Source organism: Ursus americanus, chromosome 17 (assembly GCF_024610735.1).
Source record: "Ursus americanus isolate L20-20 chromosome 17, mUrsAme1.1.p, whole genome shotgun sequence".
In the NCBI taxonomy this organism is placed as follows: Eukaryota; Metazoa; Chordata; class Mammalia; order Carnivora; family Ursidae; genus Ursus; species Ursus americanus.
In genome coordinates this window covers 47,540,788-47,568,721 of record NC_142143.1, presented here as the reverse complement: position 1 = coordinate 47,568,721, position 27,934 = coordinate 47,540,788, and the positions used below count along the sequence as shown (strand labels likewise).

Sequence of the window (27,934 nt, the reverse complement as noted above, 5' to 3'; positions counted from 1 at the left end):
TATGAGCAGTGGGAATTCGAGGTGAGATATGGACCTGTGGGAGAAAGTAGGACAGCCCTTTTTGTTATTCTTCAAATCACAACACAGAGGAACGGTGTCACAGGGGTAGTAGCCGATGCATTTGATTATTATATTAATTTTCTGCAACGGTCCTGTTCAGAGCTGCTGTGGACTCAGCATCAGGCTAAACCCTAGAAAAATGCCATGGAAAGCGACTTGCATTTTCATGTCTATAATAAAGGTTAAAACATTTGAACTCTCTACTTAATTGGTATATATTTAAACTTTTCTTGCCATGGTGAAAGAAAGCCTTTTTGCCATTAAACTGCTGCTGTGTAGATCCTAAATGTCTGAAAAATTCATTAAAATAGCACTTTAATTTTGACAGAGTTGAACTACTGGGAAAATTAATTGATTGTTTCTCACTTGAGCTTTGGAGAAGCCATTAAGGTTTTTATGGTTTATGGAAAATTGAGAATTGAAGTACACTAAAATCAATATGCTATCTGATGTACAGAGCAAATGGCACTTCAGATGAAAGAAAGCATAAACAACTCCTCCGAGCCTTTTCTTTCTTTCTCCTGATTCGACAAACGCATTTACATAGAGCTTCTATATTTGCTTGTATTCAGAGTCCTTAGTCAGTCATTCCATTGTGATGCACATTGTGAGGACAGAATAATGAGGTCTGGGAGATGAACCACTGCGTTTTAGAATCTATTCTTTCCTGGTAATTTCAAAAAAATATTAGGGACATAAAACAAAACTCCAAACATATCCATCTAGGTCTGTGGATCTCGTAATGACTTTTAACAAGAAGTGAGTAATTGGGCTTTCGTGTTAGGGGCAATGGAAAATACTTCTGTGTTCTGTATTGTGCTTACATGTATCCTGGAGAAAACCATCACGCCTTGAGGAAATGATGAACAATGAACTGGGTCCTGGCTGGTGCCACTAGCAAGATTTAGGAGCCTGTCCCGTCAGATTAAACGAAGCTAAGGAGAGGAGGAAAAAAAAAAAAGAAAGAGAGGACTGGTAAGAGAAAAGATCGCCATGCCATTTGTCTTTAGTCTTCTGAATATGTCCCTTCTGATATACACACCAATAATCCTGGGGAGATTTGGCCTTGCTCAGTTTTTGCAAACATTGAATGGATTGGGGATTTTAAGAATAGCCGCTTCTGCATTTATTCGCTTCCACCACCTCTGTTCCAGAAAGAGATATTTTCCTTTTTGAGCATTCATTCATTGCTGCTTCGAAACTCCTTCCACCTCAGACTGACCCTTTCCTTCCTCCGGTGGTTAAAATCACTTCCAATTCACCATCCTCCTACATAGTTACATCCATGAAGCATGGGATATGGGGAGATCAGTAGGAGTGGGTTAGAGATAAAGTATTTGCTAGCCTAAGCCTTATCTCAGAAACACTAAGTAAATAAAGCAGGCTTATATAAGCAGCAGATTGCTTATCTTGGGTATCATTGGAGACTTGAAAACCGGGATGGCTGTCTAGTAAGAAGTTACTCTAGACCAGGTATTTTGGGTAATTAAGTGGCTGCATGAGGAAGCAAGGGCGTGCCCATTAACTTTGCCTTTGATACTTGCTATGGTCACTGTTCACTTTCTGTAGTTTCAGACTTTATCCAAAGGAGTTAAATCATTGTTTCCTTCGTGGGGAAATTAATAATCCCTAAGGAATATGCCATGAATAGAGAAACTCTTTAAAGCCTCCCTTTTAAATTATATTTTAAACTTCTTCCTTCTGCAGCTTCATTAACAAAGTCTATGGAAAACTCTTTAATTCATTAAGAAATAAGTGCCCACCCAAACCAGGGCAGGGTGCCAGTTCACCTCCCTACTGTCAGGCTGATGTGCAGTTCTTTACCTGGTCTTTACGCTGCCAACCTGTGAGTGACTAATCCCTGCCTTCTTCTCCCACAGTCAATTTATCCTATTATATGTTCCTATGATAGGCATCTCTGAACGTGTTCTAACAACTGGTTCAGAGGAAGGCTTTCAGTTGGAAGGGAAGACTAGCAATTTTTCCTGCTTCAAGGGGCACTCATAAGAATATAATTTATTAAGTTATACCTACTAAACCAAGACTAAAAGTTTCTTGTTCATGACTATACAATACCTATAAATTTCTTGAGACACCAAAAGGGAAAAAAATTTTCTTTCAAAAGACTCACTATGGCATGCATTTTTTTAAAGGGGGAAAATTGTTAAAGAAAATATTGTTGGGGTCAGGAGATTTAAGTGTTATTCTGCTTTTCCACCTGTTCTGTTCAATGATCCTAATCATTTGACATACGTACTCAACAGTGCACTTTTCTGAGCAATAATTCTTTTTTTCTGCCTCTAAATTTAATCCTACAGGCTGTGAGACCTGCAGTGTTTTTTTTGTTTTTTTTTTTGTTTTGTTTTTTCTATTACTGAGATCATACTTCCCACTCCTAGAAGGAGAATCTTTGGGTCAAGTCATGGTCTCATGAAGTCCCCACTGAAACATACCTGGGGTGTGCCACAAATTAACTTATTAGTATCAATTATGACATAATCAGAGATTGATTTATTGCATTCTTCACCAACTAGCAACCAGCCGAGCAGGTAAAAATTGCCAGGAGACTAGGGAGACAGCAGAAACCAGACCTGGAGTTGTTCTTCAGTAGGCAAATTCACAAGGAAGGGTTGGAGAAGGTTCCTGAAGAGGCAGCAGGAGGACGCTGCCCAACCAGGGAATGCAGGATTCGCTAATATTGAAAGGGCCGTACAGAGACTAACCCCATTCCTCACCGTTCTTCTGTGGCTACTGTTTTCCAATCAGTTGTTTAAATAAAATATTCAAAGTCTGCAGCAAAAAAGACAAAATATTATTGGCTACAACTTTACAACATTTCTGCGGTTTTTTTTTTTTAAAGCTCTATTTACAAGTTTGGAATTGCATTGAATGCTGATAGCAATTTATCAGTAGACTGATCGGACTTTGAATCCGATAGAAATCGTCGGTATTTATGAGGCCCCAGATCATGCTGAAAAATCCGCAACCTCATTTTCTTGGTACACTCTGAGGTCACCGAGGAGTAGGGTTTATATTCACGGGCTCCTTTAAAGCACAGACGGTCACAAAGATGGAAAACACTTCAAACATGATCAGATAAATTTAAGGAATCAAGGACAACTGATAGCCACTTCACTCCTTTGCCATATGAAATCCTTTCCCACAACAGTTCATCCTTTATTTCTTTTAATTGGAAAAACTTAAAGTTGAGAAATAGAAACATGTTAAATGCATAAACATGGAGCAAAGAACAGCATAGTGGTTAATGGCATAGAACCCAACAGAACTGCATTGGAGTTCCAGCGCCCTCACTATCTGTGTGAACTTGAGCAACTCTGTTGAGCATCAGTTTCTCTGTCTGTAAAATGGGAATAATAATAGTACTTCATGGAACATTGTAAGTTCTGCATAAGTTAGCTTCTACTCACTTTTTAAAATTAAATACTATTCTACCAGAAGTTACTTCTGTGATATAAGGGCTTTATACATTATAGTTATAGAGACAGTTACCACTAAAATTTCTAAACAAACAAATTGTAATCAAGGAACTATGTGACTGCAAGGTATTTAGTGCTGGGACAGGAGCTTTATGAATACAAAAGATATATAAACCCTAGTCTCTTCCCTGAAGTCACATACCTCAAAGTTAGGGAGATAAGACTAATTTAGGACTAGGTAATCGAGGGTAAACATATGCAGTATTAGTAAATAAAACATTACAGTATTTATTTAAAAGCTCAGTTTGGGTGCAGATTATTATGGTATCACATGTAAATCAGTCATGTAACATAGTCCTTCGTCTTTCAGTGCCTCAAGACAATGATATGTAGTGATAAAACAGAGTAACCAATGAAATAAATTCAGAAGTTGCAGTGAAACAGTAACCCATTCAATTTTGCATTTCCTGATTTTACCTTCATTGCAAGGGCCAGTAGCATTTTAACCTCTGCAATGGGTAGTTAATACAGCGCTCTCCCTATAGTGCAGTGAATACAGACTGAAAGGGGCAGGCTCATATCCATGCTTTGCATATCAGCTAAATCCTCATTGTTGCTTGGAGACCCAAGAAGCATGGCCAGGATGGGGAAAAGTGATTCTGCTAGCCAATCAGGGTCCAAATGTGCAACTGTACCAAACGTCATGCTCTACTCCTATCAAGGAGGCAGCAGGAAAATATTTCCAATACCCCACTTCCTTATACATCCCTCCGACTTAACATTGCTACACGATGATACTCAACATCTATTTAGAAGTGAGTAGGACTACATTAAAACAACAACAGACATTGGGAAAGGGGTCTTGCAGGCTTTACTGGCACCTAGAACTACCTGGACATCACACTACTCCTAAAGTGAGGAGGGAAGGGAGGGGATAGGACGGAGATGCGGACACAGGCTTGCTTCCATAGGAACATTTCCTTTGTTCCAACACGAAGGCTAGAATCGCCTGACTCTAGGAGGCCCCACCTGGGAGCTATTTGTTTCATGGTTCAAAAGTTTGTTTACTGCGCTTTTTTCTGATAATGATCTGAAAGTCAGTTTTACTTTAGAGTGAATGGCAAGTCTAACTTGAATTTTTTATTATTCGAGCTGCGCTGCACGAGGTCAAAAATGACCGTATCACTTGATCCGTGGAAAAACACAGAGCTATTTTCTGTAAAATCGCCAAGCTTATCTCCAGTTTAAAGTAACCTTTCAGGAACACACACACACACACACACACACACACACACACGCTCACCTACACATTTTGCTTCTCTCCACTAAAGTAAAGAAGGTGGACAGTTTGAAACAATCAATTCTTATCTAAATTGGGTCAGTCAATTTTTACACACTTTTTTTTACTTTAACCCAGAGTGTGACAATCATTCCCAAGAGCAAACAATTCTAATGGACGCTAGCTCCTTTCGTTAGAACAGTGTAGGCAGTGGTTACAGAATAACTCAGGTCTTCAGAAGAAGTGCCACTACCATAGTAAGACATGTTTTCAAGCCTGGCTGGAGTTTATGTAGCTGTTTTGTAATCATATCTTCTACAGATAGGTCATACCTTATTTAAGAGATTTCATATCCAAATAAGTCATATCTTATTTAGATGTAAAAACTACTCCAAAATTATTGGCTATTGGTGTTTAATATCCCCACAATGTAGATAAAATATATTATGATTTCTGTTAAAATAAGGACAGTGAGGCATGCAGAATCTGTCTGATTTCTATTTGGGTTTTTTGGGTTTTTTTTTTTAGATTTATTTACTTATTTGAGAGAGAACATGTGCGAGCGTGAGGGGAGGGGCAAAGGGAGAGACTGTTGACGCAGCAGACTCCTCACTGAGTGGGAAGCCGGATGTGGAGACAGGGCTAGACCCCACGGCCCAAGAGATCATGGCTGCGCCGAAACCAACAGGTGGTCGCTCGACTGCTCCACCCACTGAGCCACCGGGGCACCCTTGTTTTATTTCTATTTGACTAGAACATTCAATATTTGTGGCTTCATCTGACACACATGCAGGAACAACATTTGGTTCATTTACGCTCACAAGGGTCTGCACAGCGTAATTAAAATTATATTTTAGAACTATCGTAGGGGGAGAATTTTGTTGAGGCTAGCTTTGGAATTCTTCATTTGTATTCTCAAAATAATACCCCATAATATTGAAATGGTTATTCTGGTATCATCTGAGGACACACACACACATACACACACACATATACAAAATTTGAAGAGGTAATATTGCCTTAGGAGATATCCATTAAAATGGTTGCCCCAAATACATTCTTTTGATTCATATGTGTTATGTTTCAATGCATATTTTCAGATTTATAGATGCATTTACTGATGTTCCTCTAGCCTTTCCCTAACAATAGATTGCATATCTAGGGAAGACTGTTGGGGAAGAGTCAGCTGCAACTTCATGTGTGAACTTGCCCTGAAAGACTCCATATTAATAATGAGGATTTGCCTTTTTAAGAACGTGAAAGTACTTTGAAAAGTAAAATTGTGCTTTATTAACCATTAAATGTGATTTTTTTTTTGGAGGCAATTTTGAAAAAGTTGCTTCCTTTAGCACCTACAAAGTAGAAAAAACAGGCCAAAGTTATGGCCATGACCATTCTGTCATAATACATGTCACAAATGATCACATTTACGTGAAAATATACTATGTCTCATAAGCTTTTTTTCTCAGTGGCCTTATGTTGTATTTCAAATAAAAGAACGGATAAAAATGGCCAAAAAATAAACATCTTTCAAAAACATAAAATTTCTAAAAAAAAAAAAGAAAAAGCCAGGGTCGAGGATCCTACTTAAAAAATAATAATAATAAAAAGAAATAAAAAATAAAAACACAACACGTCTCTCTTCTAGTTAAAGGTAGATTATTGAAGCCATGTTTAATAAAAATAAAAATATCAAGTAACTATAATCTTACCCAAATTCATGTTTGATTGTCTATTTCAGTTCAAAATACTTCTGTATTCATGCAAAATCCTGGACTCAATATTAATATTTTGCAGGTTGGCTCGGAACTGATTCTAAAAGGGAAATCAAGTAGGCAATCTGCAATTTCATAAAATATGAGAATACCTCTTGCAAAAAAATGTACTATAGTTGTGAGTTATGTTTGTTTTTCCTTTTACTTTTTATTATTAAAACTCTTTCATAAAGCTGTTATTTCTTCTATGCCCGGAAGGCAAGAGCTTGGCCCTCTGTTGAATTAGTTCATCTAAATGTCAACTGTTTTTTTAATAGAATGAGGTTTTGTCTTAATATTCTCATTTAGGACTACAACTATCTGACCTTTAAGATCCTTGCCTACACTATGATTTCTGATGATTTTATTATAACTTTCCTTAAAATTAATGGTAAAATTTTTCTATCATAATTGTTAAGTAGAATTCACTGTTCTATTAGCTTAAGGCAGAATATGAAGATATTTATGTCAACTATGGCTTTCTTTTGGGATTAATATAGATCCTAAGCAATGTCTAAAGAATTTTCCTAGTGTCTTTGGGCTGCTGCCTGAGAAAAAAGAAGCACTGAAAAATTTCTCTTCCAAAGATTGTTTTCTTGAACCCAAGCCCTTTCCCTTTCCCTTTCCTCCTCTTTGCTTTGCCCACCCACCCCCCTTAACATCACTGACACATGCCCAGCAGGACCGCATAACAACAGCAGTGAATACATCTTTGCTCACACACTACATGTGGTTGGTCAACGTACAGATGCACAGTTGCTTTTACTTAAATTGGTTTAACCCCTTGTTCTCATTCAAAAGCTCCCTCTCTAGGTTCCCTGCGGGGTTTGCTGGCTCACATTCTTCCCTTTGATCCCACATTTATTCAAGACTTTCTCCCTGGCTCCCAGCCCTACCTGTTTAGTTCCACTTTCAAAGTAGTCTTCCGGCAGTCACCCCAAGGCTGACTCAGTGGCTCTCCATTCTCTTTAGTTGGCCCCTCACCCATCAGACTTCCCCTCCCCGTGAACCTGTCTCCCTGCTTCCTGGGATTGTAGCCTCAGCTAACTCTGCACACTCCTGTCTGTTCTGCCTCAGTTATTTCAGGGTTTTTGTTGCCGTTGACCACTTTCCATAGTTTGATTCCATTTCTGCCAGCAGTCCTTCATAAACTTTCAGAGTTTCCCATTTTAGATTAGCATATAGCCCTTGTCTTTCCATGGTCTGTAATGAAAAAAGTTGATGAGGGAAAGTTTGTTTGTTTTGTTTTAACACATTGCAGCTAATCAATGAAGAAAGGACAATAGCATTCAAATAGTACCATTTTGCAATCTCTAATAAAATAAAGAAAATGAGCAATGACCATTGATACCTTCTAAACCATTAAGTGAGAAACTAATGGGGAACTTTATAAAGATTGGATCAAGGTGACAATACCAGAACCCACTGATGGAGGTTAACATTACAAAAAGGGAAACAAACCACACACTCTGTGTGTCCTCAGATGACACAGAAGTATATACATACAGCTCTCTTCCTCCCTGGCTGCTTGAAACTTGGCCCCCATCGTGAATGACATGTACCTATCCAGACCCAGAAGTTCATGACCAGCTGACTACTTCAGCAGAAACAAATGATCATTGATGTTCTGCAAAGGCAACAGTACCTAAGACAGATTTGGGAAAAACTAGCCAAAATGGGCAAGACCACACCAGATGTCATCTTTGTATTTGGATTCAGAACCCATTTTGGTGGTGGCAAGACAACTGGCTTCGGCACGATTCATGATTCCCTGGACAATGTAAAGGAAAACGAACCCAAACATAGACTTGCAAAACATAGCCTGTATAAGAAGAAAAAGACCTCAAGAAAACAGTGAAAGGAACATAAGAACAAATGAAGAAAGTCAGAGGGACTGCAAAAGCCAATGTTAGTGCTGGCAAAAAGTGAGCTGGACATTGGAGAACAGGAGTGAAGATCCGCAGTGACTTGACCTGTGGTGATTGTGCAGATTTTTCACGAGAGGATTAGTAAACTAAGAACATTTACGTGTAAAAAAAAAAATTTATATATATATACCCACAACACTGACTATAAAGTATTCTTGTAAAAAATTGGAAGAGTCTTACCAAGAGCTCTAGATCTAACTGCCAATTTTATAGGAAACACAAGAGACAGGGTATCACACAAAGGCAAACAGCAAAATCCAGAATGCGAAAAATTCTACAGGAAAAATTATCGGCTTTCTTCAATAAATTGCAAGAAAAATTTAAAAAAGGAAAGGAGACACATATATTACAAAAAACTTGAGAGACATGTTAACATGTATCCATTTTGGCTCCTGATTTGAACAAAGCAAAGCAATTGTAAACAAATGATCTCTTAGGAAACAATCAGGGAAATAAATTCAAAGACTGGGTATTCGATAATATTAGGGAACTATTATTAACTTTTAGGTATAATAATAGTATTATGGTTATTTTTTTCAGAAGAATCCTTATCTTTAAAAGATATATTATAAAACGTTCATAGATATAGTGATATAAACTCTTGGATTTGTATAAAAATAATCCAGGAGACAGAAGATGTGGCTAGGGTAAAGATGAAAGGAGATGGGCCATGAATTGACAAGTATTGAAACTGGTGATGGTAGTTCATCATACTATTTTTATACACTTCGGTATATGCTTAAAATTTTTTGCAATAAAAAAGTTTTAAAAGATTCAGCAAATAAGACATTTCTCTGCAGATGCAATAGGAACTCTAGTGTCAAGAGAGAAGCTTATTCTAGAAATTACAGCCTATCAAATGGAATCTATTCTGTAGGTGTGTAGTGATACTCTCAACCCACTTTCTTCTCCTTTTCCTCCAAAAAGCTTCAGAAAATATGATACTGTCTGTTAAAATGTAGACATTGAGTGACTGGTGGGTGGGAAGAAAGGTGTTCACTAGGGAAGTAGCAGGTTTATCTGTTAATTTTGGAGAATCTCTGCTTTGTCCTCACCACGGTAGAAAGGAATCCAGGCTGAAGGCAAATTGTGCAAATCCCAGGTGAGTGCAAGTCCCTTTAAATGCCCAGTGCAACCCCGTGTGTGTTCCTGGGCTGCCTCAGAAGTGATCTGGGGAGCCACAGCCATATAGCTGGTAGTTCCTTGCTGGAACTGGGAGGAGAGAAAAAGCTACATGTGAGAACAAAGGGACTGGAATAGTCCTAGGGAGGGATCTACAATCCAAATCAAGAAGTTCAAGCCACGACAAGTCCAATTCTAATTCTGGCTAAAAATTAAAGGCTGAAAACTAGGGAAGTTGGGTGTAAGATGCCACCACAAAGATTTCTCAGGCCTGGAAGGACGAGGAAAGAGGCGACGGAGCCCACCAGTAACCAACCTAGTAAGCAGGAGAGACTCAGCCTTAAGGTTGAATTGGAGTGGAGACCAGGAGTCAGGTACACAGCCTTGGGAGGGATAGATGGATGCAGTAGATTTAGTGGAGAGGCTGTGGTCCATTGATTATGTGGTCTCCCAGGAGTCTAGTGTCACATGTAACTGATTCCAGGTAGAAGATGTCATTCAGTAATAGCGGAGAAGGAATTTGAACGCTGGTCTGAGTTCAAGACCAGTTGTTTCCCCTTGTACACTCTGCCTCTAAGCTCTTTGACCAGCCTGAGCATACAGGGAGGCCTCCAACGAGCAGCTCTGTTCTATCCACTAGGTGTTGTTCTTGTCTTGGCATCCCTCCCAACCCCTTGTTAGATGCCAACCCCAGCTTAGGCAACAGTAGAGGAGACAGCCAACAGGACACAAAAGGAGGAAGGTGGAAGAGTCAGTGGGAAAGCTTGAGATGCTAGAGGCAAACCCACCTGGATCGAATCCTGGTTTTATTTCTTTCCAGCTCACTAGCCTCTGGCAAGTTTCTTGCCCTTTAGTGCTTGTTTTATCACCTGGAAGATGAGCAGAGTATTATCTGTTTTGAAGGATTGTTGTGAAAATGAAATTTAAAATGGACCATAAAATAGCATATTAAAGTAGCCAAGAGCCCCCTTTTTCCCTTTTAAAACTGTTGTTTGACCATTCGGGGTCCTGGAATAAATGGAAACCAGGCCGACTGTGGGATAGCAGAACCTTGGGAAGTTTTATTAGCATGTGGCAGCCCCACACCAAGAAAGTCACATACTCAACCTGTCCAAACTTGTTTGGGAAAGAGTTGTTTTTGTGAAAATTTTATGAGTCAAAATATTATAATACCTTGCCCAGTGTCTTTCCAGTAACGGCCCATCCCACCACCACAGAAGTAAAGGAGCTGGGAGTTTCCTGCCAGTGTCATCTTGTCCAAAAGATTTATGTCTTTCCCTATTTCATGATTTTCAACACTACCAATCGATTGGGCATGAGACCTCCACAAATCAAGTTACCCAAGTGATACGTATCAGAAGGTTGATTCCTTTGGGCAAGGTAAGGATATCATTCTAAAGCAATTAGCTAGAGCATTGCATCAGGTAAAGTCTCAGATGCTTTTTCAGAGAGATCCAAAAATACAGAGGATTAGGGGCACCTGGCTGGCTCAGTCGGTGGAACGCACAACTCTTGATCTCAGGGTTGTGAGTTCAAGCCCCATGTTGGGTATAGACCTCACTTAATGAAATCTTAAAAAAAAAAAAATGCAGCATATTAGAGAAAGGTAATGTGTGAGGAGTTTCTTTCCTTCATACATTGTATTCCTCAAATGAGAAGTCCAGGTTGAGGAATGGCTCTGCTCTGCCTGAGCTAGGGTATGTGAAGATAGTGGCAGGTAATGGGGGAAGAGAATAGACTGCAAAATTTTTTGCTTATGTATCATAAAGATCTTTATCCTTTTTAATATTCTTCCTCAATATACAGCTATTGCTCACTGAATGGTAACTCCTTTCTTCTTTCCATATCATTCATATCAAGTATGTTGGAGATGGCCAAATCCTTCACAGATAATTTTAATGAAATTTTTTAAAAAGATTTATTTATTTATTTTGAGACAGGGACAGAGATAGAGACAGAGTGTGTGGTGGGGAGGGGCACAGGCGGAGGGAGAGAGAGAATCTCAAGCAGACTCCCACTGAGCATGGACCCAGACATGGGGCTCAATCTCATGACCTTGAGTTAATGACCTGAGCCGAAACCAAGAGTCGGATGCTTAACCGACTGAGCCACCCAGGTGCCCCTTAATTAAATTTTAATTAAATTTGCAAATAACGTTCCACTTTGACAGTAAAGAAATAGCCCTATTTTTCACAAGAACAGTCTCCAGAATTGTTATTGACTTTGAGTCATGAGCTTTTATGCTTATTTTTAAAAAGATCATTTGACTAATGTTTAATAGAATAGAACTTCATTATTGTACTTAATTTTAAATGTCTTACTAGGTTAGCTGTTGACAATTCTAAATTTTGGCTGTTTTTTTTTTTTTTAAATGGCATCAATTGTAAAGATACAGAATTTAAGGAACAGGGAAGATAAATGTTTAACTCAGGAGCCCCTTTAACACTTTTTCAAGATCCTCTTTGATCAATAGCCATCCAATCAAGACCAAGTCTCCAGGAGAATGCTGTAATTTTGTTCATTTCAAGCTAAGTCGCCAAAGACATTTCTACTGTATTTGTTGTCTTTATTTTATAAAACCTTTTGGGTTACCAGAAGACCATTATAGAACCTTCCCTAACATTGATCTTCTGAAGCCCTTCTCTGGCTCAAATAATTAAAACTTTTCTTTTTCTTAGACTCATGGGACTTATTTTAGATCTGCTGAACAACTTCTATTCTGATTAGATTGGGAGGGTTTATACTACTATTCTTTAACTAGTGATAAAACCTTAAGGAACACATTTTTCCATTGTTTACATGACCCCAAAATATCCAAATGAATAAAGAAATTTATCAATTATCTGGGCTTCTTGTTTTCCCGACACACACACACACACAAAAAACCAGGTAAAACCAGGTAAATACTATCATCTGGAACACTGAAATTTTTATCCCACCTCTAACCTAGCAGTTTATGCCTGTAGACAGAGTTTTAGACAATAGGTGGAATGAAAAGCCGGACTGGAAGGATCATGCTCGTTTTCTTGAATTCCGGACAATATCCCAACATTAAAATGAATTGTTCTCAGAGCTACGGGGAGTGGATATCTGAAATCAGTCCTTTACAAGCTGCAGGAGGCTTGGGAACTATGAAATGGTAAAATGTCAGCTGGAAGGAGATGAAAGGTTTCAAATCCTGAACTTGACCTTAGAGAAAAGGTTGATTCTTGAGTAACCGCAGGGGGGAAACATAGCCACAATGGATCTCAGTGCCCATTATCTAGAGCGCAAACCTCAGAGGCCCCCAAACCAGTGCAATGCTGGAATAGGAAAGAAAGCAGTGCAAATAAGTCTCGGTTCCAGTGTTGCTGCTTCCTGGTCACTTATGTTCTCTTAAAGCCAATGGCCGATGGTGCAAGTGGTTTAGCATCTGCGCCTTGGAGCCGGACTGTCTAGCTTCACAGAGCTGATCTTTCACTTACCAAAGGTGAACTTGGGAATTTCAACCTCTCTAAGCCTCATCTGTAATATGGGAGTAATGATAGAACCAAACTCTGAGGAGTGTCGTCAAGAGTCCATGAGTGAGGGGCACCTGGGTAGCTCAATCGTTAAGCGTCTGCCTTCGGCTCAGGGCGTGATCCTGGCGTTCCGGGATCGAGTCCCACATCGGGCTCCTGGGCTGGGAGCCTGCTTCTTCCTCTCCCTCTCCCCTGCTGTGTTCCCTCTCTCGCTGGCTGTCTGTCACATAAATAAATAAAATCTTAAAAAAAAAAAAAAAAAGAGTCCATGAGTGAGGATATATACAGTTGGCACACAGTAAATGCGCAGTTATAGAGCTCCATTTGTTATTCTTCCCGTGAGCTGCTAAAAGGAGCATCTGCGATAAAAGATGTGAAATGTTGTGAAGACTGCAATGGCCATGCTAATTCAAGGTACTGTTACTTTGTCAGTTCTCCATCGGACTGGCCCTGGTAATTCACCAGGGCTTGATGAAATCGCAAACCCTAATGGGAATGAGTACTCCTTCTACATCCTGCTAAGGACCTACAACTTGCATTTGCAGGAACTTGGAAGAGAAAGCCACTTCTTTTTCGCATGTGTCAGGTCAAGTAGAGACCTAACACTGCTGGCAGCCATATCCTCACCTGGATGATTGCCTATTATTTTAATAAAGTCCAGCTCTATCCCTTGCCTTTAGAATTGAGAAATGCTGGGAAAAAGACGGGAATAGGAGTCAGACTCCTTCCTTCTACTTCATCTTGCCCTAGACAGCCCCCTCCTTACGTTTTCTGGCCAGTAGATTTACCATACTTTGAGTTATCCCATAGGTTCATGATCTCCCTTCATATATGAGACTGCCTGAGTCAGGAATTCCGAGGTCCAGCTTTCTGCCTCTGCACAGATTGAATTTAGTGCATGGAGAATTGGACCATTAATTGGGATGAGTTAACTTGAAATGAAATGGATTCTGCTGCTTGAGAAATATTCTTGAAAGAAAAAAAAAAAGACTAAATGTTGCTATGTACATGTTGCTACAGGGGTGCCTGGGTGGCTCAGTCAGTTAAATGTCTACCTTTGACTCAGGTCATGATCCTGGGGTCCTAGGATCGAGCCCCACTTTGGCACCCGGCTCAGGAGGAAGTCTGTTTTTCCCTCTCCCTCTGACCCTCACCCTTGCTCGTGCTCTCACTCTCTCTCTCAAAGAAATAAATAAAAAAGATTTTTTAAAAAATGTTGCTAATACCTAAATGGCCAGTTTCCTGTGGAAGCATAGAACAGAATAAGAGAAGGGGGTTATCATTTGGGGAGTTGCTTTGAGTTCCTTTATACAAGATGTTATCAGAATCCTAGAACTTTTGCTAGCTGATAACAATCCTATCAGAAAACAGACCTTTCCTCAAGCACCTGTGGTATCATCACTTTAGAGCCCAGGGAGAAAAGCATTAGAAACAAGTTTTTGGATGAAATAACACACGGAGCTATATACGGTTAGCAAAATACACGGTATTTTGACAAATAACTCTGAAACCAAGCTCCAGCTTCAGAAAAGAGGAGATCAAGCATTAATAAGATTCTGCAATAGGAATTCTGAAATCTGTGAGACAATTTCTTCTTTCCTTTAAAATGGATGACATTGGTATATATACTATGACTGATATCATTAACATTTATTGGGTGACTATCCAGTCAACCAAATAAAATTTACTCTCTCCGTATCCCTGCAAAACACGCATCCTCTTGCACTCCCTGGGGGAGTCTCAGGAAAGGGGTATTTTGCTTAGCCTAATCCTCAAAGAAAATCTGAAGCTGCCTTCATGGTCTTTCTTGCCACAAGCAGTGCACGCCCTCTTAGCCTGTTGACCAAATCACAGCAAAATGGCCCAGATCTTGTGTAATTCCTCTTCCTATAATCCTCTAAAGGGGGAAGAGATGAGGGGCAGGCAAATGCCAGGCTATAGCAGGGGGCTATCTGCATGCTGCTCTTTAATCACCACCCCCACAGCACCAGGTCACAGATGAGGATGGGTAGTAGATAAAGCCTATTGATTGGAACATGTCTGTTTCAGTTTGCAATGCACCAAGAAAAGTACATTTGGTTATAAATTGCTACAATGAGAGGTGAGCAGCGCAATCATTGTTAATGTTTGTGCTGCTGCTATTCCAGGCAGAGGTCAACATTGCCACATGAATGAGTGACTCAGCATTACAAAACTGGGAGGTATCTCCTCTGCAATCAAATCTAGCTCTCTCTGAAGTAATCAAAACAAAGTGCCCAGCAGGAGCAAGGCTGGAGAGGAATTTGGCAGTATATTGTAGTGACGGCTATTATTTTATCATATTCATGGTGGAAACTATTCACTGCTGACCAAAATCCACTCTACTCTTCTTCTGGGCATTGGCCCATCCAACCCCGAGATTGCGTTTTCTGATCTCCCTTGAGACAAGGTGTGGCCGCAGGACTAAATTCTCAAAAACAGAGTGGGAGCGTGAGTGATGCGTATGGCACCCGCATCATTTGCTTAAAACGAAATCGATGCTTGCAACCCGGTCTCTCGTACACTTCCCCATGTGCCCAGGACTTACCTCGACCCTGCTGATGAGGACAAGGCTCCTTCTGGGGGATTTCTAGGGGGACAGGATGAGAGAAACATGAGCACCCGAAGGCAGGTGCAGAGCAGAACCGCCCAGGACCTGCACTGCTCACTCAGGACTGCCGTGGGTGAGGGCAACAAACTTCTATGTTCTCGAGTCCTCTGTCTTTTTGGATCTCTTAAAAAGGACTCTGACACTTTATCCTGATGCAATATATTATGCAATACATCCTTCTAGAAAATACATGTATATTTATGTTGGTTTTCTATAGCTACGTAACACATTGCCATAAACTTTGTGCCATAAAACAAGAGAAATGTGTTATGTCACCGGTCACGCTTAGGTAGGGTCTCTGCTCAGGATGTCTCCAGGCTGAAATGAGGGTGTTGGCTGGGGTTGCGTTCTCATTGAAGCTTCAGGGTCCTCTTCCAAGCTTGTGTGTTGTTGACAGAATGCATTTCCTTGCTGCTATAGACCGAGGTCCCTGTTTTCTTGCTGGCTGTAGGCCAGCGACCCCTCTCAGTTCCTGGAGGCTGGCTGCAGCTCTTTGCCACATGGGCCCCATAGGTAGTTTACAGCATAATTGTCACTGCTGCTTTCAGGCCATCGGGAGCACATTCTCTGAGTTCTTGCTCGGACGTTTGCAATCTGGAGAAAACTCGGCTACAGGAAGGCTTGCCTGATTAGGTCAGGCCCACCCTGATAATCTTCAGTTATCAAAACCGTATTAGATAATATAATCATAAGAATGATACATCATCAAATTCACAAGTTCTGCCCAAACTCAGGAGGGGACTATATAGGGCTTGTACATCAAGGAGTAGGAATCTTGGGGGCATTTTAAAATTCTGCCTACCACAATTATATTTAATATACATATGTAATTTCAACATTCAAATTATATATAATAACATAATTTTCTTACTACGTGTCAGGAGCTTACAAATGAGCTTATGTGCATTTTATCATTTCAATCTCACAACAACCCTGTGAGAGAGAACATTATAGTCACCATTTCACAGATTACCAAAGTAACTGTGGTTCAGTAATTCGCCCAAAGTTACATAGCTAGCAAGTGGTAGAATCTGCAGTGTACCCAGTTCTGTTCCCAGACGACATACACCCCAGAGATGGACAGACCTGTTATACATGCTCCCAGGGCCCTGTAACTCTCCTTCATAGCATTTGTCACAATGCCGTTAAATAATTGTTGTGATATAGATTGCTCGTATCTGTCTCTCCAGACAGAGCGTAAACCTCATCAAGGAAGTTCTACCTGTTTTGGAGTACATTCAGGGACAAGTAACAGAAACCTAACAGTGGCTTAAACAAATAGGGATTGACCTTCTTCATCTAAAAAGAAGTACAGAGGTAGTGGCTGCTGGTAATGTCCCAGAGGCATAACAGTATCAGCACATCTCTGACTTTTTTGGTCTTCACTCCATGGGTTCAAGATGGCTGTTGCAGCTCCAACCATCCCATTCAAATGAAGGCTGGAAGGAAGGAAAAAAGATGAAGACAATCACACCTGTCTCATTTTAGTGGGAAAGCAAACCTTCCATTCTGGAGCTTGGTCGTAACTGGGTGCTTAGAACTCTAAACTGCAAGGGAGGCTGGGAGAGCAAGAGTGTATATTTGGTAAGTAAAAAATAGTGTCTGCCATAGACAGGGATTGTATCTGCCTTATTCATCATTGTATCTCCTGCACCCAGTTTAATGATTGGCACATAGTAGTCTCTTAGTCACTGTCGAATGAATGTTTGCTAAATAATGCATGCAAAATGCTTAGCACAGTCTTGCGTACCCTAGGTAATTGATAAGCAATGACTACTAGTAACTAAGTTGTTTAGAGATTCCAAGTGTGTGTGTGTGTGTGTGTGTGTGTGTGTGTGTGTGTGTGTGCGCGCGCGCGCACGCGCATGTGCAACGTGGCAGATGGATGCTTTCCAACACTACTTTGGTTGATTAAGAATAAGCACCAACAGCTGACGATTCTGCCAGGCGTATTAGCCCCACAAGGGCCCTGAATAGGGTGGGGGGAGGTGGGGGGATGTTGAATCTCCTTCTATCCTTCCTGGCGCTTTAGAGGCTAAGACCGGCCTATAAGGGATTGCCCTGCAGCGATCCTTCAGCTGCTGCTGGGGCAGCTCAGCTTACACAGTTTACAAAGGGTGAACGCTTAAAGCCTCCTTTCTTTTGGTAGGGAGAAAAAAAAAAAATCCCCGCCTTCATGGTGGCAAGATTTCTCTTCCTGAAGCTGAGGCCAGGAAAAACCTTCAAGACCGCTGTGCCTCCACCCTCTTCTTGGCAACTTTACAACAAACTTGCTGGTCTTCAACCTAACTTCTTTTCCTCTCCAGCCGGAAGCCAGGCAACGAGGTAAATGTAGATTGCCAGATGAAATACACACCCCGTTCTCCGCTCACCGCCCCGGAACTAGCAGGTGAGCACCTGCGCCGCCACAATGCGGAGAATAGCCCACCGCCCCTTCCCTCTTCCCTCCACAGCTACTGTGTGATTTGGGGGATGGTATTAGCTCGCTGGGACTGCTGTTACAAAGTACCACAGCCATGTGGCTTCAAAACAGAAATTTAGTATCTCATGGTTCTGGAGGCCAGACGTCAGAGAACCGTGTGTCAGCAGAGTTGTTCCCTTCTGGGCTGTGAAAGAAACACTGTTGCAGGCCTCTCCCCTGGCTTCCGGCATTTTGTTGGTAATGTCTGGTATTCCTTGGCTTGTCTTCCTTGGCTTGTAGAAGCATCGCCCTGATCTCTGCCTTCATTTTCAGATGGTGTTCTCCCTGTGGGCCTCTGCCCCTGTGTCCAAATTTCCCCTTTCTATAAGGACACAGTCATTCTGAATCAGGCCTATCCTAATGACCTCATCTTCACCTGATGGTCTGCAAAGGCTCTGTTTCCAACTACGGTCGCATTGACTGGGATTTAGAACTCACACATCTCTGGGGAGACATCATTGAATGCATAAGGAACTGGTACATATGTATGTCCCTTCGCTTAAACAAAGACAAATAGTGATCTCTGGTCCTCCTAAAACATTGAAATCACTTCCAGGGGCTCAGGCAAGAATCAGGACCTATAAAGACAGTGATTCTACGACCTGGATTTTTAGGATAACGCTGACTCTGTGTAATGTTTTCAATGAAAACAGTTGGTTAAATATACTTAAAAGAGAGTTATCTTTTGTGCCTTTGTAAAATTTCTCAAATAATTGTCCTGATGGTCAAGTCGGACAAATTCATGATTATGATTATAATTCATAGCACGTAGCCTCCACGTGCCAGGCACTACTGGAAGGTTAACCTTAGTAATACTGCAAACTGGGTGTGAATAGACTCATTTTATGGATGAAGAAAGTGAGTCTCCTGATAGAGCACATGCCTAGGGTCAGGCCCAGGCTGGGAGGGGTAAATCCAAAATATGAATCAGTGTGTGTTTGGTTCCCCCAAGTGCTACAGCATGTTTTTGTTTCAGAAAATATGGTCTTCGTACATTTGTGGCTCAAATCATCTGTACAAGTTATAATGGCTGAACATGAAAAAATGAGAGTTGAGACAAACTCAACTTTTAATAAAAAGAGAAAATTGTGACCAGCAGTGCTGAAATGGCACTTCATTGACTTACTGATTTAATTCCATCAGATAGATCATGGTTAGACCCAAAGTGAGCAGACAGTGGTATGTTTCTAATGTTGTTAAGAAAAATGTGGACTGGTGTTTAAGTAACTCTTCAAATCTTTAGAGATATTTGTACCCTTTGGGGGCACGGGCAGGTGAAAATTGAGGCAAACATTCAAGTCTTGCCCATGTCACTACTAAAAACACTTCAGAAAGAGACAGGCATGGTTGAGAGTTTCATAACAGCAGAGTTTAAGAGGTGCCGTTCGTTTAATTTTTTTGGTTTCAAGTTTTTATTTAAATTCCAGTTACTTAACATACAGTATATTAGTTTCAGGTGTGCAATATGGTGATTCATCACTTCCATACAACACCTGGTGCTCATCACAAGTGCCCCCCCTTCATCCCTATCCACTATTTCACCCGTCCCCCTACCCCCCTCCCTCCCTCAACCCTCAGTTTGTTCTCTTTGGTTAAGAGTCTCTGGTTTGCCTCCCTCTCGTACTGCCATTTGTTTTTAAATTACTCTTATGGTCTATAAAACGTAGATTCCTCATCAAACTATTTAATTGAAGTCTTCTTAATACCCAGGTTAAGTTACATTAAAGAGAAGATGAAGAATCTCTTTAAATCACTTTACTGTAATAGGATTTTGTGGATAAGAACCTAATTTAAAATAAATGGGCCACTGGCTAGATTTAGACATTTCTGTCATATAAATTTCTGTTCCAAATATATTTGCAGTAATGGATTTTGATCTATTATAAAAATGGTCAGTTGTTTTGGACGTTACCTCGCTTCCCATGCACATAGTACCTGATGAACAACTTCTGGAAGTTTTGCTAATTACCAGTGGCCTGTTTTTATGGTGACAAAGTGAAAGAATTTAGCAGAGCACAGATGTAAGACCTGCGTTAAGCCAATAACTACCCCCCCAACTATTTCTGCCCAGGGAATTCAGAGGTAGAACCCTCACACATTCATTCAGCATATTGATTAAACACTGTGGGCCAGGCGCTGTTCTACGTGATTGAGATGCGTCAGTGGACAGACTGAGAAAGATCCCCGCCTTATGGAGTTTGCTCCTGGTGGTGGGGGTGGTGGGGGGAGCGGGGAGGCAGGCACCAAACAGAGAGTCAGGGCATCCAAATAAAAGTCGGAATAAAATAGCCAGAATACAAAGGTGAGAAGGTGACAGTGCCATGAGGAGAAAGGAAAAAGGACAGTAAGGCAAGAGACACTGGGAATGTGGACAGGTGACATCCCCATTTCACTTTTTTTAAAAGATTTTATTTATTTGAGAGAGACAGAGGAAGAGTGCATGAGTGGGGCGGGGAGGCAGAGGGAGAAGCAGATTCCCCGCTGAGCAGGGAGATGTGGGGCTCGATCCCAGGACCCTGGGATCATGACCCAAGCCAAAGGCAGCCGCTTTACTGGCTGAGCCACCCAGGCACCCCAACATTCCCATTTTAAATAGTTTGCTGAGGGTAGGCCTCACAGCAAAAGTGACATCAGAGTCTCAGACTGGAGAAGTTGGAATCAGAGTTTCCATTAGATGAAATTGAGCAGGTCCACGAAGAATATAATGCATAGATGTAATCCATGGCCAGGTTTGGATGGCATTGCCAAACCAAGGCCTGGCCGAGAAGAGTTCTGGAGACAAATCACATTCCACTTCCTCCCTCACTCCCTCCAACTTAGCCTCATAATTTAAAACAAGTGTATGTAGAACAGAGAAGAGGAATCACAGGTTTTCCCTTAGAAGTGATGGGACCAGGGATGGAGGTAGATGGGAATGGGACGATTGTACGATGGAATAGTGAATTACTCAGAGGTGGCATTCTGAAATCAGCTCAAGACCTAATGGAAATGTGGAAAATTATCCTTGAAAATTCCTCTGCTAAGCGCCCACTGGAGACCAGCAGACAATCTCTCATGAACTCGGCACGGCCAGGTTTTCTTCTGGCATTCGAGTAGATTTCTGTTTCTTTAGTTGAGCCACAGATAAAATGATTGATTTGCATCATGGGGCCGCCTGAAATATTTTTTTTTTAAAGATTTTATTTATTTATGTGACAGAGAGACAGCCAGCGAGAGAGGTAACACAGCAGGGGGAGTGGGAGAGGAAGAAGCAGGCTCCCAGCAGAGGAGCCCGATGTGGGGCTCGATCCTAGAACGCTGGGATCACGCCCTGAGCCAAAGGCAGACGCTTAACGACTGAGCCACCCAGGCACCCCTCACGTCTCTCTCTTCTAAGCAAGCATGGTTGAATTTGCATAAATTATTTAAAAATAATTATTTAATGTAGTGACAGTCTACCTACCAGCCTCAGGTCTGGTGTGGATCAGCCGTTATCAGCATGCCTATATCTTTCTCTGCCTCTCTGAGAGAATGACCTTCATTTGCCCATTTTCCACGGGTTTACCGAGTCAACAAAGTTTACAGCCGTGTGGTATTTACCCTTTTTTACTGTTCCACAGGATTATCTTTACTGAGCTACTGAAACAAACGCATCACTTGTACATTCTTCTCTTTGTTTCATTTAGTTCAATAACAATGAGCGAGAGAAAAAACTTATGCAAAATACCACAATTCACTTCTATGCAGTTACTTCATACAGACAGGATCCAAATTAAGAGAACTGCTGTAGACAGTGAAATAATTTCGGACAAGTTCACAATATCATGAAGCTTGAAGACCCTTAGTTTAATTATTAGTCAGGATTATTCTGATTACATATGCATAAACTTTTCCTTGGGGATAAGAAATAAGAAGATTAAGTTGTCTTTTTCTAAGCAACACATTACAAGCTTAAACAAGATTAGCCACATTAAAACAACTAAGATTATACATTCAAGATTCCAGTTACATAATTTAAATATTTCAAAAATTGAACTTAACTCCTCAAAATGCCCAAGAAGAAGAAGAAGAAGAAGAAGAAGAAGAAGAAGAAGAAGAAGAAGAAGAAGTTGTTTCTCTGTGTGTGTGTGTTTGTGATTATTTTATGTATTGTTAATTGTGGTTTAATCAATTACACACAATTCTAAAGTAGTTTTCTCTTTTTGTGGGGGGAGGTGTGGGAAGGAATATCACAGTTATAGGAGAAACAATTGAAATTTAGTTTTCCTTTTGGTAGTGTTCCTAATGTGGAGACTTTTTCAAAATTCTCAAAGGTAATTATGCTTCTCCGATTTTCATCTTGGCCTCAATGGGAATACAATTAATCCCTTTTAGTCGACTTTTGAGAACTGCTAAGTTTAGACCCTATTCCAAAAGAAGAAAATAAAGTCTTGAAGAGCACTGCTCCCTCCTGGGTGACTGCCAAGTTTCCAGTTTTCAGGAACTTTTTTCATAGATGACACAACCCTTACTAATATCTAATTTCACATGTATTTAGGATAAACTACTTAAGTCCAGTGAATTTAATATCAAGAATTAGTTGCTTAAATCATTTAAGGATGACTTTTTAAAATAGAAATTTAGGAATGAAATCATTTTCTAAACAGGAGTCCTATGATAGAACCTGAAAAAATTCCAAACCCATTTATAATTCTCACGTGGGCAAAGGGAATGAGGAGTGATTTTTGAGAGAGCAGCACCCCTGGGCACACAGAAACCGTTAGAATTCATCCCTCAGAACGGCCAAAGGAAGCCAATGTCTAGCAGAGTTCCAGAGTGAGACCTGGGGTCTGGGCAGCCCCTGCCAATCCTGCTGTTCCACAAACATGCCTGAAGGATCGGCAGGGAGTTATTTACAAGAGGAACCACGGAGCCTTGTGGGAAGGATTTCGCCCAAAGAAGGTAGAGGTGTGCAAGCTCGGTCCAAGGGCAATGGGTCATTGTCAGAGGGGAGGAGCAGTCTGAGGTTTACAAGGTCTATGTGGCTCTTATTTCCCTTGGGCCCTCATTGCACCCAGAGATCAGGGCCCACATCCCAGGAGGAAGAGTGTCTGCTAAGCATCATTGTAAAATACAGGTCGGGCAGCATGGCTCTGTGACCTGTAACAGCGGATAACCCAGGCGAAGGGTGCGGTGAATTCCTCGCCTTAGCTGGAAGGCAGTTGGCACGTGTTCAGCACTTACGTGCTGGGAATACCATTCGGATCGGCCACCTGGGATCCCCCTGGCCATGTTGTCACCTGGGATCCCCCTGGCCACGTTGTCTGAGTGAAAGGCAAGGACCTCTGCCACCTGGTTGCTGGATAGGGGAACGACAACCGGACAGCTAAGCGGGGAAGAGGAGGGCAAAGTCTCCTGTGTCCCAGCCAGGAGGAGTAAACCTGGGAGTCACGAAGTGACACAACCTCTAAGGATTTCCTTGGCCGCTCCAGCAGGCCTGAGACGTGGCAGGAGTTTCTAAGAGTCGTCTGGACAGACCAGACAGATACCCTCTTTGATCCTGTCACCTTACTAGACTCCCCAAGGCTGCTGGGACCTGGGGAGATACAGGTCATGTATGTAAGTGGCTTTTATTCAAAAAATCCCAGCTCCTCTCCCTGCTTGCTTCCCTCCGTCCCCCACCGCCACCCTCGACACACGCACAGGGCTTCGAAAGTGCTGGTATTTAATGAGCACCTACGGAATTCAGTGTGGATACCAACAAACCTGAAGAACGACTTTTACTTTTAGAGCTGTTGAATCTAGTTCGGGAGTCACCATATGTTTCAAACTAAGCAGCAGAATGAAACACGGGGGACCCATGGAGATAAAGCATTCCGTAGAGCCATCACAGTGAACGGCCCGGGGGCTTCACCCAGGAAAAGCAGCTTGGGAGAAGCGAGTGATAAAGACATTGGAGAGAAATAGGGCCGTTTCTACTTGTGATTGTGAAATCCCAGTCCCCGCTGTGCAGTGTTAGTTCAGGCAGTAGCACACACACGCACACACACACACACACACGCACACACACACGCACACACAAGGAGGACTTATCTGAAGTGGAGCGAGGTCACGGAGCAGTACTTGGAGCAATTCTCCACGGTACAATCCACGGTTCCGTGGCCCCCCTCAGGAGATGATGAAGTAAGGAATAGCCATGAAAACTTTAAGTGCTCATATCTGAATCTCTTGGGCACTGTGAAGAGGGAGGTAGGCCCAAGATTCATTCAAAATTCATGCCATAAAAGCCGAGCCCCTACGAAGTGGGAGCTAGAAGCAGCTTGGCTGTGGGAGTCAGACTCCCAGGTAGAAACCCAACTTCTCCCACATGTGATCAGGGAAAAGGTACTTACCTTCTCTCTGCACTTGAGTTTCTCATCTGTAAAATGGGCCTAACACTCACCTTAAAGAGTTGTGAAGATGGACGATATGTATAAAATCTAGCGGGGTGTCTGGCGTGTAGAAAGCTGTCAATACGCAGGCGTCTCCCCAGCCACAGCACTGGGGAGACACGGCGGTGTGTGGTCACGGGAAATGTAAGAATTTAGTGCCGTGAAGGGTTCCTGACAATGCCCAAAGAATCCTTCTGGCCTCCTGTCCCCTAATCCTAGACCCCTTTATTTCCTTCTGAATCGAGAAGTAGGTCATTGGCTCCACCCGCCGCAGCCAAGAGCTGACATCAAGGTCATGCTCATGCTCACTGCCCTGAGCGCTGGGAGTTGGGATCTGAGGAATACTGCTCTATCTTCAGAATCTTCACTTCTTGGGTCTTGTCAGCAGTGCTGGTGCTGCGGGCCGCTCCTTTGTCTTTGATGCTTTTCCCAGTCACGGTCACTGTCAAGTGCTAGCCACTGCTGCTAGCTCTGGGCCTGGGGTCTGATGTGGGCAAGGATGTGGAAGGAATAGGACTGATTTCCTCCCATGCTGGGCTGGGGTCCGGCGTTGGGACCACTTCTCTTGTCTTGGGCGCTGCTCAGTAGCTGCTTTTCATTTCCTTGAAAGGGAAAAGGTGTGTTTCTAACTGAAACAGAGGAAACCCTGGGGTGTTGGCATGCCCTCACCTTCCCTTCCCTAATCCTCCATTCAATGATGCTTTGAAAATTGTATCATTCAATCCAAACAATAACACTAGAACATAGGTTTTGTTTCCCCATTTTACACATGAAAAAAAAACCGTAAAGAACTTCAGGTAAAACCCTGCACAGCTGGTTGGAGAGAGAGCCAGGATACAAACCCAAGTTTTCTGGCTCAAAGCTCCTCTGCTTTCTGTAACTCTATAATTCATACAGAACTGTTGGTCAGGAAAGACCCAAGCCTATACATTGTTCCTCCAGGACCTTAATAGTCCCTAATACCTATGAAGTACTCCATTATAAATAAGTGAATGCATAAATGAATATTGAATGCAAACACAAGGCAATAATCAAACAACTCACTCGGTGATAATAAGCTGCTCTCATTTCAATAAACCGTGTTCAGAGATATGTAACATGGAGAGCATGTTGCTTATGAATGATGAGGGCTCCCACTAATTTTGCAGTGCACAGCAGAAGGTGATGGACAGGCAATTTCTGGGCATAGTAGTGCATGCATTCTGGAACACAATATACATCAAAGGCCTGAGCAGAGACAGGTATGGCTTTGTGCAAGTCTGCTTGGAACTAAGGATGCGCTCACATAGGAATAACAGCAGCAGGCAGGCTTGAAAAGTGACATCTGCACTTAAGCACATTGATACTAAGCAGTGCAAGAGAGTCAAAACTTCGAGAAAGCACTGGTGCTAAATATGAGAAAGGAAATGAAATAGGTCGTGGAGGGAGGGCAAAAAAGCAGGAAAAAAGCTCACTGTGTATGAAGGAAAGGACATTAATAGATTGCTGAAAAGATCAGGAAATGAAAATTTTTTCCAGAGGCTCTGTTCCATTGTCCACAATACAAAGAAATGATAAGTTCCCCCTGAGCATTGTGGACCCGACATTCTCTTCCTCTTTTTTTCCTCTCTAATAAGTTACTTGTTCGTAAAAGATACCTTAACAACAGTTTAAGAAGATAAAAGTGTTTCTCCGCCAAAAGAAGACCTGCCATCCAAACTGGATTACAGGCACAAAAGAGCTCAGGGAAAGGCCCAGAAATCTAAGTAACAAGATAAAAGATAAAAGAGAGGAAGTACCATGCTCTCTCTGGTTATTGGCAACTATACGTCTTAAAATTTTACCATATTGTGTGACATTGCAACTCATTCATAAAGTCATCGGTCACCCAATATTTATGAAACCTTCCTGAGTAACAGGTGTAAGGCTGGGAGCTGGGGACAAGTTACACTGTCTTGCCTTCAAAGGGCTCATTTCTGTTAGCGGATATACTTACCTGTCTTATTACAAATGAGATATAGAAATATTCTCTGAAAGCACTCTGCCTGGGAGACAGCTAGGAGTGGAGGCTGAAGGGTTTCACAGGGTGGGCTACGTGTGAGTTACATCTTGAATATTAAGTAACAAAAGGGGGTGGTGGCAGGCCCAGGCACAAGCAACAGCATGAGCAAGCCTGCTTGAATACTATAAATTCTATAAGGGGCCTAGAGATTATATATTTGGGAAGTTCTCTTTAATAAAAATAATAAAACTTATGGATATGAAAAAAAATATTAAAATAAAGATTTATTTAGAATGAGAAGGTAGATGACGACAACTTACAAAGATAAGAGCTGGCAAACATCACTAACCTCACAAAATCTGCAAAAATAAAGTAATACTGAATCAATTCACATAACTCTGTAATACTTTCCACTATCATTTGGTGAGGGGTGGGGTGCTAATAATCTTTGACAGGCTCTTCATATAGCAACAATTTTACAATTTAGTATATATGGAAAAAGGAAAGATAATTCATTAATTTTTCTAGGGTGATTGATAAAGTTGAATTTTATTGTTACCAGTTTAGAAAAAATGTTTCAATTTCATAACTCTTTGTTGTTAAAACCGTGTTAACTTTCTAGGGCTGCTATCGAATTTGGGGAAACACTATCCAGTTTCTTTTATACATGAGCTGTAAGATTGTAGGGTGTTTCCATTTCTTTTTCACAATGACTTGTCTTTACTTCTTCTTGAATTAATGACATTATTATCCTGTTGTCATTAATGTTTTCATTATGGTGGTATATCATGGGTTTTATTTTATCTTCCTTGATGTCAGCTATTTTATGTCAAATCAGCAAGAAATTTAGCATTTTTTTTTCACTGTATTCACATGCTTCATTCCACTTCATTAATTGGATTATCAAACAATTATCCATGAGCTTTTTTATTACTTTTATTCAAAATTTATCTCTTCCTATGAATGACTTTTCGGTGTCAAAGCAATTTCTATAGATTTTATCACTCATCTTTATCACATTTCATAATCATATCACATCATAATCAGGAATCTATAAATTCTTACTTGTTCTATTGAGATGTTCATAAAATGACTACCAAATTACAGTTGTCGTATTTTTGAGTTTTACTTTTATTTTATTTATTTTTTAAAGATTTTACTTTTTATTTAGAGAGAGAGAGTGTGCATCCGAGCCTAGGGGAGGGGCAGAGGGAGAGAGAGAGTCCCGAGCTGAGTCCCCGCTGAGCGCAGAGCCTGACATGGAGCTCAGTCCCAGGATCCCAGGTTCCCAGGACCCCGAGTTCATGATCTGAGCTGAAATCGAGTCAAAGCTCAACCAGCTGAGCTACTTGGGCTTCCCGAGTTTTTCTAACTTTTAAATAAACTTTTTGCAT

At 41.3% G+C, this 27,934-nt stretch overlaps 1 pseudogene; it reads left to right on the top strand.

Moving 5' to 3' along the window:
• Positions 1-8,127: 8,127 nt before the first annotated feature.
• Positions 8,128-8,388, top strand: LOC123787296 (small ribosomal subunit protein eS24 pseudogene; annotated as a pseudogene).
• Positions 8,389-27,934: the final 19,546 nt, after the last annotated feature.